The 13,924-nt window shown below is 50.0% G+C and overlaps 1 pseudogene; it reads right to left on the bottom strand.

Moving 5' to 3' along the window:
* Positions 1 to 1,310: 1,310 nt before the first annotated feature.
* Positions 1,311 to 13,924, bottom strand: part of LOC132583356 (serine protease 27-like) — a 28,385-nt pseudogene continuing 15,771 nt past the window's right edge.

The raw sequence follows: 13,924 nt of genomic DNA, 5'->3' as shown, positions 1-13,924 counted from the left end.
ATATGGATCCAAATAGGCAGTCATGTTGGTCTGAAGTAGTAGAACAAAATAGGAGTCGATTTAAGGCCAACTTAATTTTATTCAGAACGTAAGCTTTTGTGTGCAGGCACACTTTTTCAGACGAGGAATGAGGTACAGTAAACAGAGCCACATATAGCTTGTGGGGTTTGGAATGCCAAGTGGTACAAAGTTAAAAAAACAATAGCAGAATAGTAAAATTAACAAATTCAGAAAACCTTTGATCTGGGTTGCATTAGCGTGGAAAACCATAAAACAGTAACATGTCAGAATGTGAGAATGCCTGTTAATTATTCTATTGCTAATAAACCTGGGTCAAAAAGAAGGCATTTCTTCCCCAGAAGTTTTTAACACGCAACATAAATATATACATCATTCTAGTTTGCCAATAGGAAAAATTGCATTAAAATATAGTGGAAGATGGGTTTAGTATATGTATTGAGATAAACAGCCAATATCCCTTGTTTGAGTATGTCAATACAAAAGCATTATTCTGATACAGTATCCAAAAAGAGAACTGCATTGGAATACAGTGGATATATCGCCATACTTGGTGAAAGTATACAGTATATTCATAGACAGTATATGGTTCACATATGGACCAGAAAATACAGCTTCAACACACAGCTCAGAGAACAAGGAGGAATTATAGTTGTTTATTGTATGGCTGCTTGCAACAAGGCCCAGGTCAGTGAAAGCAGGCCTCTGTTCATTTTTTTAAGTAAAAGTACTTTGCAGAAAACACAAAAACAAACATACTCAAGAAGCACTGCTTTCAAAAGAAGAACAAAATACTCAGAAGAACAGCACATATTTTAATCATGACAGACATCCTTATTATAGTTCCTGAACTTTGAATATGAAAGGGAATGTTCTCAGTAACGATGATTTTTAAGAAACTCCTCTATGAAGTGGATCCAAAGAGACTATTGCCAATGCTTTCCCATATAGCTTTGGTAGAAGCCATTCTCAATGGAGCTAGTTCTTTTGTTTACTGGTTTGCATTTTATCTCCTTTGTTTTGAATTTGCTCAATACCTTTAGCCAGAAGGTCATAATAAAAGGAAAAGAAAGGAACAGAGCCAGTGAAAACCATCCAGATATGCTCTTTTGTTTATACAGCACTGAGCACAGTTTTGACTTTGCTCAATACCTTTAGCCAGAAGGTCATAATAAAAGGAAAAGAAAGGAACAGAGCCAGTGAAAACCATCCAGATATGCTCTTTTGTTTATACAGCACTGAGCACAGTGCTTATGCTTAAGAAAAGCAATAAGAACACCAGGAACCAAGAACTAGTAGTAGAAGACCCATTTTTTTTCAGTGATTGCAGCCCCAATTGGTGGAGTGATCCCAGTTTCCTTGGTTGAGATTAAATTGATAGCTACTTCTGGGGTATGTCTCAATATCCACTGGTCATAAGCAGTGACACGAGTGTAGACACCAGGGTGTTCAGGGACAGCACAACCAGCTCCCCAGCTCACCACACCAGCCAGAAGCCAATTCCCTTCACAAGGGCAAAGAAGTGGTCCCCCAAAGTCCCCCTGTGAAAGAAAAGGAATAAGAGGTTATACTCTGTTCTACTGTCCCCCTTCCCGTAGTGCTATGAAACAATAGCAGCTCTAGACAGACAGTGGATTAGATTTTACCAGCATTTCTGCTTGCAAACAAAGAAGATTAGGCAGCACACCAAAAAGGCAGGGATGAGGACTGTAGGATCCACAGGAAAAAAAACCACACAGGACAGGGGTTACAGGGAACAAGGGGATTTGTCACAATTTTTATTTATTTATTTATTTATTTGTAATTTATATCCCGCTCTTTCCACCAGGTGGCTCAGGGCGGCTTGCAACATATAAAATCTAACATAAGAATATAAAATTAAGCATAAAAGTTTAAGCATTTCACAATTTACATAGTTAAAATCTAAACATTTCACACAGTTATATACTTAAAACATTAGAAACATACAGCGATCTTACAAACTACACTCACTTTCAAGTTTCAGTGCTGGTTAGTTGTAAGCCAGCCGGAAGAGGACTGTCTTACAGGCCCTGCAAAATTGAGCAAGGTCCCGCAGGGCCCTTACCTCTTCTGGCAGCTGGTTCCACCAGGAAGGGGCCATTACCGAGAAGGCCCTATCCCTTGTAGATTTCAAACGGGCTTCCTTTGGCCCGGGGACAACAAGGAGATTTTGAGTTCCTGATCTCAGTACTCTCTGGGGAACGTGTGGGAAGAGACGGTCCCTCAGGTAGGCAGGTCCTAGGCCATATAGGGCTTTAAAGGTAATGACCAGCATCTTGTACCGAACTCGGTAAAGTATTGGCAGCCAGTGCAGAACCCGGAGTCCCGGCTGAATGTGCTCCCATCTTGGGAGCCCCGATAACAACTGGGCAGCGGCGTTCTGCACCAACTGCAGTTTCCGGGTTCGGCACAGGGGCAGCCCCATGTAGAGGGCATTGCAGTAGTCCAACCTCGAGGTGACCGTTGCATGGATCACCGTTGCTAGATCGTCACGCTCAAGGAAGGGAGCCAACTGCCTTGCCCGCCTAAGATGGAAAAATGCAGACTTGGCAGTGGCTGCTATCTGGGCCTCCATCGTTAAGGAAGGCTCCAGTAGTACCCCCAAGCTCTTGACCCTATGCATCGCAATCAGCGGCACACCGTCAAAAACCGGTAGGGGGATTTCCCTTCCCGGGCCCCGACGACCCAAGCAAAGGACCTCTGTCTTCACCGGATTTAGCCTCAGCCCGCTCAGCCTGAGCCACCCAGCCACAGCCTGTAACGGCCAGTCCAGATTTTCTGGGGCTCAGGCCGGCTGGCCGTCCATAAGCAGATAGAGCTGGGTGTCATCAGCATACTGGTGACAACCCAGCCTGAACCTTTGGGCAATCTGGGCGAGGGGACGCATATAGATGTTAAATAACATCGGGGAAAGAACCGCACCCTGAGGCACTCCGCAATCAAGCGTGTGCCTCCGGGACAGCTCATTTCCAATAGTGACCCTCTGTCCCCGACCTTCAAGGAAAGAGGAAAGCCATTGCAAGGCCAACCCCTGAATCCCCGCGTCGGCGAGGTGGCGGGCCAGTAGCCGATGGTTGACCGTATCGAACGCTGCTGATAGGTCCAACAACATCAGCACCGCCGAGCCACCCTGATCCAGATGCCGTTGCAGGTCATCTACCAGGGCAACCAGCACCGTCTCCGTCCCATGGCCCGGGCGGAAGCCGGACTGAAGGGGATCAAGGACGGAAGCATCATCCAGGAAGGTCTGCAGCTGCATCGCCACTGCCCTCTCAATAAGTTTGCCCAAAAAGGGCAGATTTGAGACCGGCTGATAATGTGCCAATTGGGCCGGGTCTAATGATGTTTTTTTCAGGAGGGGACGGACCACCGCCTCTTTAAGCGGTGTTGGAAAGTACCCTTCCATCAGGGATCTATTTATGATATCCCGTACAGGATATCTAAGCTCCCTCTGGCAAGATTTAATAAGCCAGGAGGGGCACGGGTCCAATTTACAGGTTGTTGGGCGTGCAGATAAGAGAATCCTGTCAACTTCCTCCAGGCTGAGAGGGCTGAAACCATCCAGAACACAGTCCGAAGACAGGCACGGAGCCTCGGTTTCACTGTCTCTAATGTGGCAGGGAGGTCGAGGCGGAGCGACGCGATCTTGTCCGCAAAAAAATTCGCAAAAGCCTCACAGCCAATCTCCAATTCTTTAAAATTTGGTCTGCCTTGAGGCAGCGTTGTTAAACTCCGAATTATATTAAATAGTTGTGCCGGGCGCGATGTTGCAGACGCAATCTCAGCCGCAAAGTATGTTTTCTTTGCAGTTTTGATTGCCGCCTCATAGGACTTCATAATCTCTCTATAAGATGTTCGAGTCACTTCATCTCGAGTACGCCGCCATTGCCTCTCTAGTCGTCTGAGTCCCCGTTTTAGTTGTCGCAACCCCTGGTTATACCAGGGTGTCGACTTCAAACGGGGGCGCAGAGGACGCCTAGGTGCGATCTCTTCAATGGCTCTGGAGAGTCTATCATTCCAGGACTCCACCAGATCATCCAAGGAATCACCAGGGGGCCCGGGATCTCTCAGGGCCATCAGGAACCGTTCCGAGTCCATCAGGCTTTGCGGACGAGCTAAAATACGCTCTCCGCCTAAACAGGTTTGGGGTGGCACATCCACCCGAGCCTTAAGGGCATAGTGATCCGACCATGGCACTGCTCTAGCAGTAATATCGTTCACTAAAACTCCCGCCGCGAAGACCAGGTCTAACATGTGCCATGCCTGATGAGTAGGCGTTGTGACAATTTGGGAGAGTCCCAGTGTCGCCATGGATGACACCAGGTCCATCGCCTGACTGGAGGCCGCTTCGTCGGCATGAACATTGAAGTCACCCAAGACCAATAGCCTTGGGTACTTTAATGCCCAGCCCGCCGCGGCCTCCATCAGGGATGGTAAGGCGCCGGCCGGTGCGTTAGGCGGACAGTACACCAGCCAGATCGCCAACCCCTCTCCAACGTCCCATATCAGGCCGACACATTCAATACCCCTGATCTCTGGGGCCGGGAGAGCCCTAAAGGAGTAAGCCTCTTGTATGAATAGTGCCACTCCCCCCCCCCCCCGCTCGCTAGTCCGGGACTGGTGAAAGACCGAGTATCCTGGGGGTGGCATTTGAGAGAGAGCTACGGTCTCCCCATCGCGCACCCAGGTCTCGGTCACGCATGCCAGGTCCGCCTCCTGTTCCAATAGGAAATCCCGGAGGACAGCGATCTTATTATTAATGGACCTGGCATTGCATAACACCAGTGCCAGAGGCGAGTAAGTTCGCCTGGCCCCACTACCTGTCACCATCGGGATGGGACACAGGCAGGAAGGCGGTCGAGCTCTACCATGTCTCGGCCTCCTTCCCCTATAGGTCTGCCTGTTCCCACCATCATACCTTCCCCTCCCCAGGAGCACTGGAATCCCCGGGCCAGTCATTTCCTACTGGTGGAAACCAGCTCGTCAACCAGCAGTATTTAGACCTATTCCTGTTCCCCTTCAACCCTATTGTTGCCAACAGTAATCCACCTTCTACCAACCAACCACCAATGACCCCTAGTTATTTAATTTAAATCCCTCCCCCTAGTCCACCTATAAATCCTTAGCTAAAAATAGTCAATCAAGTGGAAAAGCTGGTAGGATCCAACCCACTGTGTTAGAACCCAAGGTGCTTCTCTGTACAAATGCCAAGGAATCATCTATTCACCAGAGGAATCTTACAGCCACAGACAATATCTTCTTATCATGGAAGACTCCTTCCACTTGTCAGAACTTGTAACTACTGCTGAGGCTTAACTGTCATGTAACCAGTACCTGCTTTGCACTTTCAGTATTGCTCATGCTCAGATTGTAACTGAACCAAACTGACTCCATGTTGTAACCTCTTAACAACCCCGAGTGCCTATGTAGCAATTAACCTTGCCCTACTGGTATCCAAAATATTTAGGGCTGTAGATTGAATTATGGTGTGTCTCTGCACATTCTCACACTAGTGCCCTTTGAAGCCAAGCCGTGTGGCCTTCAGAACGAGGAGGCAACCTCCTTACTGATAGTGGATGGTGGGAAGACAGATGTGCTTGCAATGGGGTGAATTGTGGCTTTGTGATGTGTTTGCTTTAGTGTATAAAACTGTGCTAGTGGTGGGCCTTGCCATCACTGTTATCTCGTCTCTTCCAGTACTTAGTTCTCTCTAATAAAATCCTAGCTTTGAAACCAAGTATGGGATCCGTTTGAAGTTCTTAAGTTCTGACATTATAACAGTGATCCCATTGTTTCGTGGCTTATCTGAACTGGAAACCTGGTCCGATGGCGGCAAAAGTTCCAGACAGCGGAGAGCCCACCACCCCTACAGACGATCCGCCGCTCGACCCGAAGGTGACGGGGGTCCGGCGAAAAATTAAGGTCCCGGCGCCTTTCTCGGTCGACGCGTTCCCTGCCCCACGACCCTGGAGCCCGCGGAAGTCCACGGCCGCGATCGACGCCGCGGAGCAGCGCTACCGGAGCATGTTGGGCGAAGGAGGAACCGGAGACGACGACGAGGACCTGGGAGAAGGTCCCGGGGCGCGAGGTGGGGACGACCCGATCCGAACCCTCCGCAACGACTTATTCGACTGGGTGCGGGAAATTCACGACGACGTGCACAGGTCCCGCGTATCGATGGCGGAGGACATGCAGCAGAACCTGGGCGCGATCTACGACCAGCTTCGAACCCTGCAAACTGCGGTCCTGGGGATCCCGCCGTTAGGAGGAGGTCTGCCGCTGGGGCTACCGCCCGCGGCTCCGCCGGCCCCGCCAGCCGCAGCACCACCGGTGGTACCCGCCCCGGCTCCGCCGGCTCCGCCACCGCCCGCACCGCCTGCCCCGGCGCCACCGGCACCACCCGTCCCGGTGTCACCGGCGCCACCCGCCCCGGTGCTGCCTGCCCCGCCAGGCCCGGTGCCGCCGCCGGCAGTACCCCAGGCCCCGCTTCCAGCGGGACCCCTGGCGGTCCCTGGCCCTGCGGCTCCCGGGGGGGGCGACGGCAGGGGCAGAGAGTTGAAGATTACATTCGACGGGAATCCAGAGGACGTGGAGTATTTCACGATACAATGCGACACGTTCTTCACCCATTGGGGTGCCGACTACCCGACGGAGGCCAGCCGAGTAAACCACATTTCGTCCCGCCTGAGGGGCCCGGCCCGCAAGTGGTACGTGGGGCTCTACACGGGAAGGAAGCCCGAGCTGGCAACAGTCGCGAGTTTCCTGCACGCGATGCTCCGCCAGTACGGCGACCCCCTTCGAGAGGAGAAAGCCATCACTGCCCTCCAGCGCATCGAGCAAGGCAACCGCACTACTCGCGAGTATGCTACTGAGTTCCTGGGATATTGTGCAGCGGCCCGGGGGTGGAACGAAGTCATGAAGTACACCGCGTTCCGCAATGGTTTGAACCCGAACATCCTCGACCGCTGCTACAGCCAAGGGAGACCCGACACCCTGGTCGGATGGATCCAACTGGCCGGGGAGGTGGAAACCAACCTCCAACATGTGGGGATGCGTCGGCAGCAGTTGGGAAAGAAGGGGGCCAAACACACTCCGACTAAAGCGGAAGGGAGGAAGACCCCAGCGACCTCAACCCCCGCCGCCGCGCGCAGGTGCTTTAGATGTGGAGACCCGGATCACCTCGCCGCCAACTGCCCCGTTAAAGCAGGAGCAACACCACCCTCGGCGAAACCTGCCGCCTCGGGGCCGAAGAAGAAAAAGAGTAGCCGCTCGAAGGAGCCCAGTCGGGGCTCCGTCGCCACTTCCCTGGCGACTGACGAGGATTTTACCACTGACCTGACGGCCGTGGAGGAATCGACCGAAGAGTCGGACGAGACCGAGTCGGCGGGAAACGACAGCGACCTGCTTTAATGGGTGCCGCAAAGCAGGTCCAACAACAGCCGGCACTCCTCACGGTGAGAGCCACTGGGGGTTTATTGTTTATGGCAGTCACCCTCCTTAATCCAAACTTAAAGCGGTTCATGCACGCCCGAGCGTTAATCGACTCAGGGTGTAACAGAGACCTAATTACCCCCCGCTTAGTAGAGGCACTGGGACTAGCCACCTCGCCTCTACCGCAGCCGATGCAATTTCAACAGATGGACGGGGGACCCATGAGGGGGGAACCGTGTACTCTTGAGAGCCAAGTGGTCCCGGTAGGAACCGAAGAGCACTGGGGAATTGAAACTTTCGTAATCGCCCCCTCCTGCTCTTTCGATGTGGTGGTGGGCTCGGCTTGGCTCGCCCGCCACCAACCCGACATAAGGTGGGCGGAACAGATCGTCTGATTCCCCGATTGGAGGTGCGGACACCACCACTGGCGCCCCGAATGGGGGCCGCACGCTCCCCCCCAAAACGAACGGGCTTGCCTCACACTCGAGGAAGTCGCTTCGATTCCCAAGGAGTATCGGGACTTGAGACTAGCTTTTAGCGAGAAGGAAGCAGATGAGCTACCACCCCATCGCCCCACGGATTGCGCCATTGAATTGATCCCGGGGCAACAGCTCCCCAAGGCGAAACTATACTCCATGGGTTGGGCGGAGAAAGCAGAACTCCGAAAATTTTTGGACAAAAACCTTAAGCGTGGGTTCATACGGCCGGCCACAGCCCCCCACGCCGCCCCCGTCCTCTTCCGAAAGAAGAAGGACGGGTCGCTTAGACTTTGCACAGATTTTCGTGCGATAAACGGGATTTCGATGTCCAACGCCTACCCGATCCCGTTGATAAAAGACTTGTTGAACACTGTAGCGAAAGGAAAGATATTCACCAAACTTGACCTTCGGGACGCGTACTTCCGCGTCCGCATCAAGGAGGGGGATGAGTGGAAAACGGCTTTCAACACCCCTCTAGGACAATTCGAGTACCTAGTCATGCCCTTCGGACTACAGGGGGCCCCAGGGGTATTCATGAACTTTATCAATGAAGTGCTACGTGACTTCCTCTTTAAGGGGGTGGTGGTGTACCTTGATGACATCATTATCTATTCGCAAGATCTCAAATCTCATATTCCACTAGTCAGGAAAGTGTTGAGCACCCTTTGTAAACACAAACTGTACGCCAAGTTGGCAAAGTGTGAATTTCACAAAACTGAGCTTGACTATCTGGGTTTCCGAGTGTCGGGGGAGGGACTGTCAATGGACCCCGCAAAGGTCCAAGCGGTGCTGGATTGGGAACCCCCCAGAACCCGCAAACAGCTCCAAAGTTTTATCGGGTTCGCAAATTTCTACCGCGAGTTCATCAAAGGGTTCGCCACAGTCATGCTTCCCCTAACCGAACTCCTAAAAACCAAGGGCAAAAGTGAAGAGGCGAAAAAGCCAGGCGCACGCTTAACGTGGACGCCGGACTGCCAAAAGGCTTTTACCGAATTAAAGCGCCTCTTCACCTCAGAACCCGTGTTAGCACATCCTGACGAGTTGAAACCCTTCGTGGTTCAATGCGACGCCTCCGACGCCGCAATCGGAGCCATATTGATGCAAAGGGGAGAGAACGGGGTGCTTCGTCCATGTGCCTACATTTCTAGAAAATTTTCTAACGAACAAAGAAATTGGTCTGTCTGGGACAAGGAAGCGTTTGCAGTCATGTTTGCCCTTAAAACCTGGCGCTCCTGGCTTGAAGGAGCAAGGGTACCTTTTGAAATATGGACCAATCACAAAAACCTCGAAGCCCTCACCGGGCGCCGCAAAATGACTGCAAAACAAATCCGGTGGGCGGGCTTCTTTGCAAAATTTGACTTTGTGTTGAAACACATCCCAGGCTCAAAAAATTTTTTGGCAGACGCCCTCTCACGCATGCCCCAGCACGACAGTCTCCGAGAGGAAATTGTAGATTCACTCATTCCCCCGTCAGCCATTTCGGGGGGAGTCACCACCCGCTCGGGGAAACAGACCTCCCCTCCAGACGGAGACCTTCTACCCCGGTTCCTTACTGAATCAAACCTAGAAACTGACCGTCCACCTAACCTAACTAAGAGTGAAAACGGTCTCTGGTTGCACAACGACAAAATCTATGTGCCCAGCCCCCTCAGAAAAGAAGTCCTCCAACGCTGCCATTCTAGTCGCCTAGCAGGCCATTTCGGCTATGTCAAAACGCTCAACTTACTCACCCGACAGTTTTGGTGGCCAAAAATCAAAAAAGACGTCTCCGAATTCGTTCTCGCCTGCCCCACTTGCCTCATGGCAAAACGAAGGGGGGGTAAACCCCCCGGCCACCTGGTCCCCCTCCCCACGGCCAACCGGCCCTGGTCAGTAGTCTCAATGGATTTCATTGTTGAGCTTCCTCCCTCCCAGGGAAAAACGGTCATTCTCGTTGTAGTCGACACTTTTTCTAAACAAGCCCACTTCATCCCCTGTAAGCAACTCCCCACAGCAAAAAAGCTCGCTCAGCTCTTTTTCACTCACATTGTACGCCTACACTCGTTCCCCGACAAGGTCATTAGTGACCGCGGAACGCAGTTCGTTGCCAACTTCTGGCGGGAGTTCTGCAAACTTGCTGGCATTGAACAGGGTCTCAGCTCCGCCTATCACCCCCAGTCGGACGGACAGACGGAGAGGGTTAATGCCCTTTTGGAACAATATCTCCGATGTTTTATTAATTTCCAACAGTCCAACTGGGTGGACCTCCTCCCCTTCGCTGAATATGGCTATAACAACAGCCTCCACAGCTCTACCAAAACTTCTCCCTTCCAAATCATTAACGGCTACGAGGGCAAGCCATTTCCCACACTCGCCCTCCCCGCCAGCCCGTCCGAGCCCACTTCTTGCCAGCAATGGTGGGAGGGCCTTCGTGAAGGCTGGAAGGGTATTCAGGAAAATCTGGAGGAAGCGAAAAAAGCATACAAAAAGCAGTTTGACAAGAAACATTCCCCCGAGTGGGAATTGAGGGTGGGGGATACGGTCTTCTTATCTACAAAGAACCTCCCCCTCCCACAAACGTGCCGCAAGCTTGCTCTAAAGTTCCTGGGGCCCTTCAAAATCAAAAGGGTCATAAACAAGGTGACCGTAGAACTCGACCTGCCCAAGTCTCTAAGTAAGATCCATCCTGTTTTTCATTGCAGCCTTCTTCGGAAAGACCCTGGTGCTACGTCATTCCATCCCAGGGCCCCGCCGCCCCCTCCGACGACAGTGAGGGGTCAGAATCACCATGAGGTCCAGGAAATTCTGGATTCCAGAGTAAAGAGGGGCCAGTTGTATTATTTGATCAGATGGAAACACTTCCCTCCGAGCTGTGACGAGTGGGTCAAGTCACAGGATGTATCCGCGCCGCAACTGCTGAAAAAGTTTCACCTACTGTACCCACACAAGCCCAAGTTGGTTCCCCGTGGGGGGGGGGCGCTTAGGGGGGGCAGTATGTCAGAACTTGTAACTACTGCTGAGGCTTAACTGTCATGTAACCAGTACCTGCTTTGTACTTTCAGTATTGCTCATGCTCAGATTGTAACTGAACCAAACTGACTCCATGTTGTAACCTCTTAACAACCCCGAGTGCCTATGTAGCAATTAACCTTGCCCTACTGGTATCCAAAATATTTAGGGCTGTAGATTGAATTATGGTGTGTCTCTGCACATTCTCACACTAGTGCCCTTTGAAGCCAAGCCGTGTGGCCTTCAGAACGAGGAGGCAACCTCCTTACTGATAGTGGATGGTGGGAAGACAGATGTGCTTGCAATGGGGTGAATTGTGGCTTTGTGATGTGTTTGCTTTAGTGTATAAAACTGTGCTAGTGGTGGGCCTTGCCATCACTGTTATCTCGTCTCTTCCAGTACTTAGTTCTCTCTAATAAAATCCTAGCTTTGAAACCAAGTATGGGATCCGTTTGAAGTTCTTAAGTTCTGACACCACTCTGGATTGTTAGTATAATGAAGGAGGAGAAAAATACATTAAAGAAGCTTCTCCTTCTAACATTAACCATAAGGGTTTTGTTTTGTTTTTTTAAAAAATACAAATGTAAATTCTGCACTTCTTTCAGGAGCTCAAAAGGTAACATCATTGGGGTTTTCAAACATATGAAAATCAATTTAACTGATTAATCAACTGATTTGCAACCAAATGCATTTTACTTGAATTTAACTGATTAATCAGTTAAATCAAGTAAAATGCATTTGGTTGCAAATCTTAGTATTAAAGTAATGAATGAAGAGGAAGCCCCCTTTGCTCCCGGGTTTACTGTTTCTTCAAAGAGTTTCTTTCTAGTGCTGTAGAAGGCATAATGTCTGAAGAAAAACTAATTTAAAAATAAGTCTATTTACATAAAAGCCAACTTGTAGCATTCTGTGTCATTCTGTAAAAACACTGGCCTGTATCCTACCGCTTTTCTCCAAAAAGTTTGAAGACTCTTTCTAGTGTAAGGACACTTTCTCCAACTAATGTATATTTTAGAGTTGCCTGCAAGAGTAAACAAAGCCAATATCATGCAACACTGCAATGTCACTTCCTGTGAGAACCCAGAAGTGATGTCACTACATCAGGGTGGCACTGTAGGATTAACCCCCAAATTTGTGATTTTGTCCAGAGTTTTGGGTGAATCCCTGAGACACTCCAACCTGGAACATTACTTCCAGGTTCACACAGATTTTTAATAGTAGTGAATATTTAATTGTAGGTTGAATATTAAATGAGCAATTCTGCCTCTTGCTGAAAGAACTGAAGCAATAATTGAGGAAGCAACAGCAAAAGGGATTATATTTTGTTGGCAGGCTTTAGGCAGATTAGAACTGGTGATGCTCTCCTGCTTTGATCCACACTGCGAATTCAGACCACTCACAGACTTTCAGCCTACCCTATCTCACAAATTTTTGTGTAGATCAAAAGGGAGAGAGAATGATGTAAGCTGCTTTGGTCCTCATTGTGGACAAAGGCTGTATTTCTCCTAGATAGAGGTAGCAGGGAGGGGGGAGGTGATGGAAAGATGAAATCACTTCAATTCCCCTATAGAAAACAGCCACTTTGATTGGGTGCGAAGATAGCAAGAGGGGCCCTTGCCCAGAGCCTCTTTCTAGAGCCCTTTGTATTTTTCCACACAATAAGCCTTATTCCTAGTTCTAAATAAGTAAATTAAAATATTCAGCTTCTGTTTTGATCCTGAGCCTGGCACAGTCAAATGACACCTCACTTGCTTTGTCTTTTAGCCTAGCTCACTCACTGCACCCTGATATGATTAAGCAACAATGAACTACTGCCTTGAAATGGTGTATATATTATTTCAACCCAACTGCTGTAAACCTGGGGCATTTTCGCACTTACCTTAAGCCGGAGCGACGTCCCTCTTCACCACGCAGCGTCTGCACGGTTTTCGAACTAATTGCTGCGGAGCACCTGGAAGAGCTGCAAAGTCCCACGGCTTTTGCGGCGCAAATGTAAACCGCCAAAAACCGGTTTACATTTGCGCTGCAAAAGCCGTGGGACTTTGCGGCTCTCCCAGGTGCTCCAGAGCAATTAGTGCGAAAACCACGCAGACGCTGCGCGGTGAAGAGGGATGTCGCTCTGGCTTAAGGTAAGTGCGAAAACGCCCCTGGTTTAATTCAGTAGTGTTGCCATGACCATAAAGCAGAGGTGGCCAACGGTAGCTCTCCAGATGTTTTTTTGCCTACAACTCCCATCAGCCCCAGCCAGCATGGCTGATGGCTGGGGATGATGGCAGTTGTAGACAAAAAATATCTGGAGAGCTACCGTTGGCCACCCCTGCCATAAAGCAATGCTGCTGGAAAATGCCAAAAGACAAAACATGAGTGGTCTTCTACTTGGACACCAATTTGCTCCTGATGAATGTCCCATCCCTTGAAACTCTATGGGCTTGTTCACACATACATGTGTACTGCTCATCCATCGACGCTGAGTCCTGCATGTGCGAAAGTGGTACAGGATATAAATCTAATAACAATAAACTCGCAGTGCCATGGACAAGTTGATCCCATTGATAAGCACTGCATCTGAGGTGATAATGAAAGATGGGGTGTTTAATCTGCAATGGCTCCTTTACACATGCAAGTCACCGAGTAGTGCTCCAGCCATCACATCTCTGACATATATGAGTGCTCCAGTTGTACCTGCCTGTGAGGGTTTGGGGCAAGGTTCATATTGACTCAGATTGTGCCGTAGCAAGTGGGGCATTTGGGTGTTGCTTTTACCTGGCAGGAATCCTTCATCCCCTCCATGTATCCTGCACACATCCCCTCCATGTATCCTGCACACATCATATCATCCTTTATTATCGGGCATGTTCCTGGAAGGTAGCTGTAAAGGCTCTCACATGTGGTAGTATCTATAAGTGGAAGTAGCACTTCTTGTAGAAGTGCAGGATCTGGAAGAGGGACTGAGAGGGGGTGAGAGTGTCAACAAATTATTATCTTAT

Source organism: Heteronotia binoei, chromosome 15, assembly GCF_032191835.1.
Source record: "Heteronotia binoei isolate CCM8104 ecotype False Entrance Well chromosome 15, APGP_CSIRO_Hbin_v1, whole genome shotgun sequence".
Taxonomy (NCBI): Eukaryota; Metazoa; Chordata; class Lepidosauria; order Squamata; family Gekkonidae; genus Heteronotia; species Heteronotia binoei.
The sequence above is the reverse complement of the archived record's forward strand: the minus strand, read 5'-3'. Positions and strand labels throughout refer to the sequence as shown.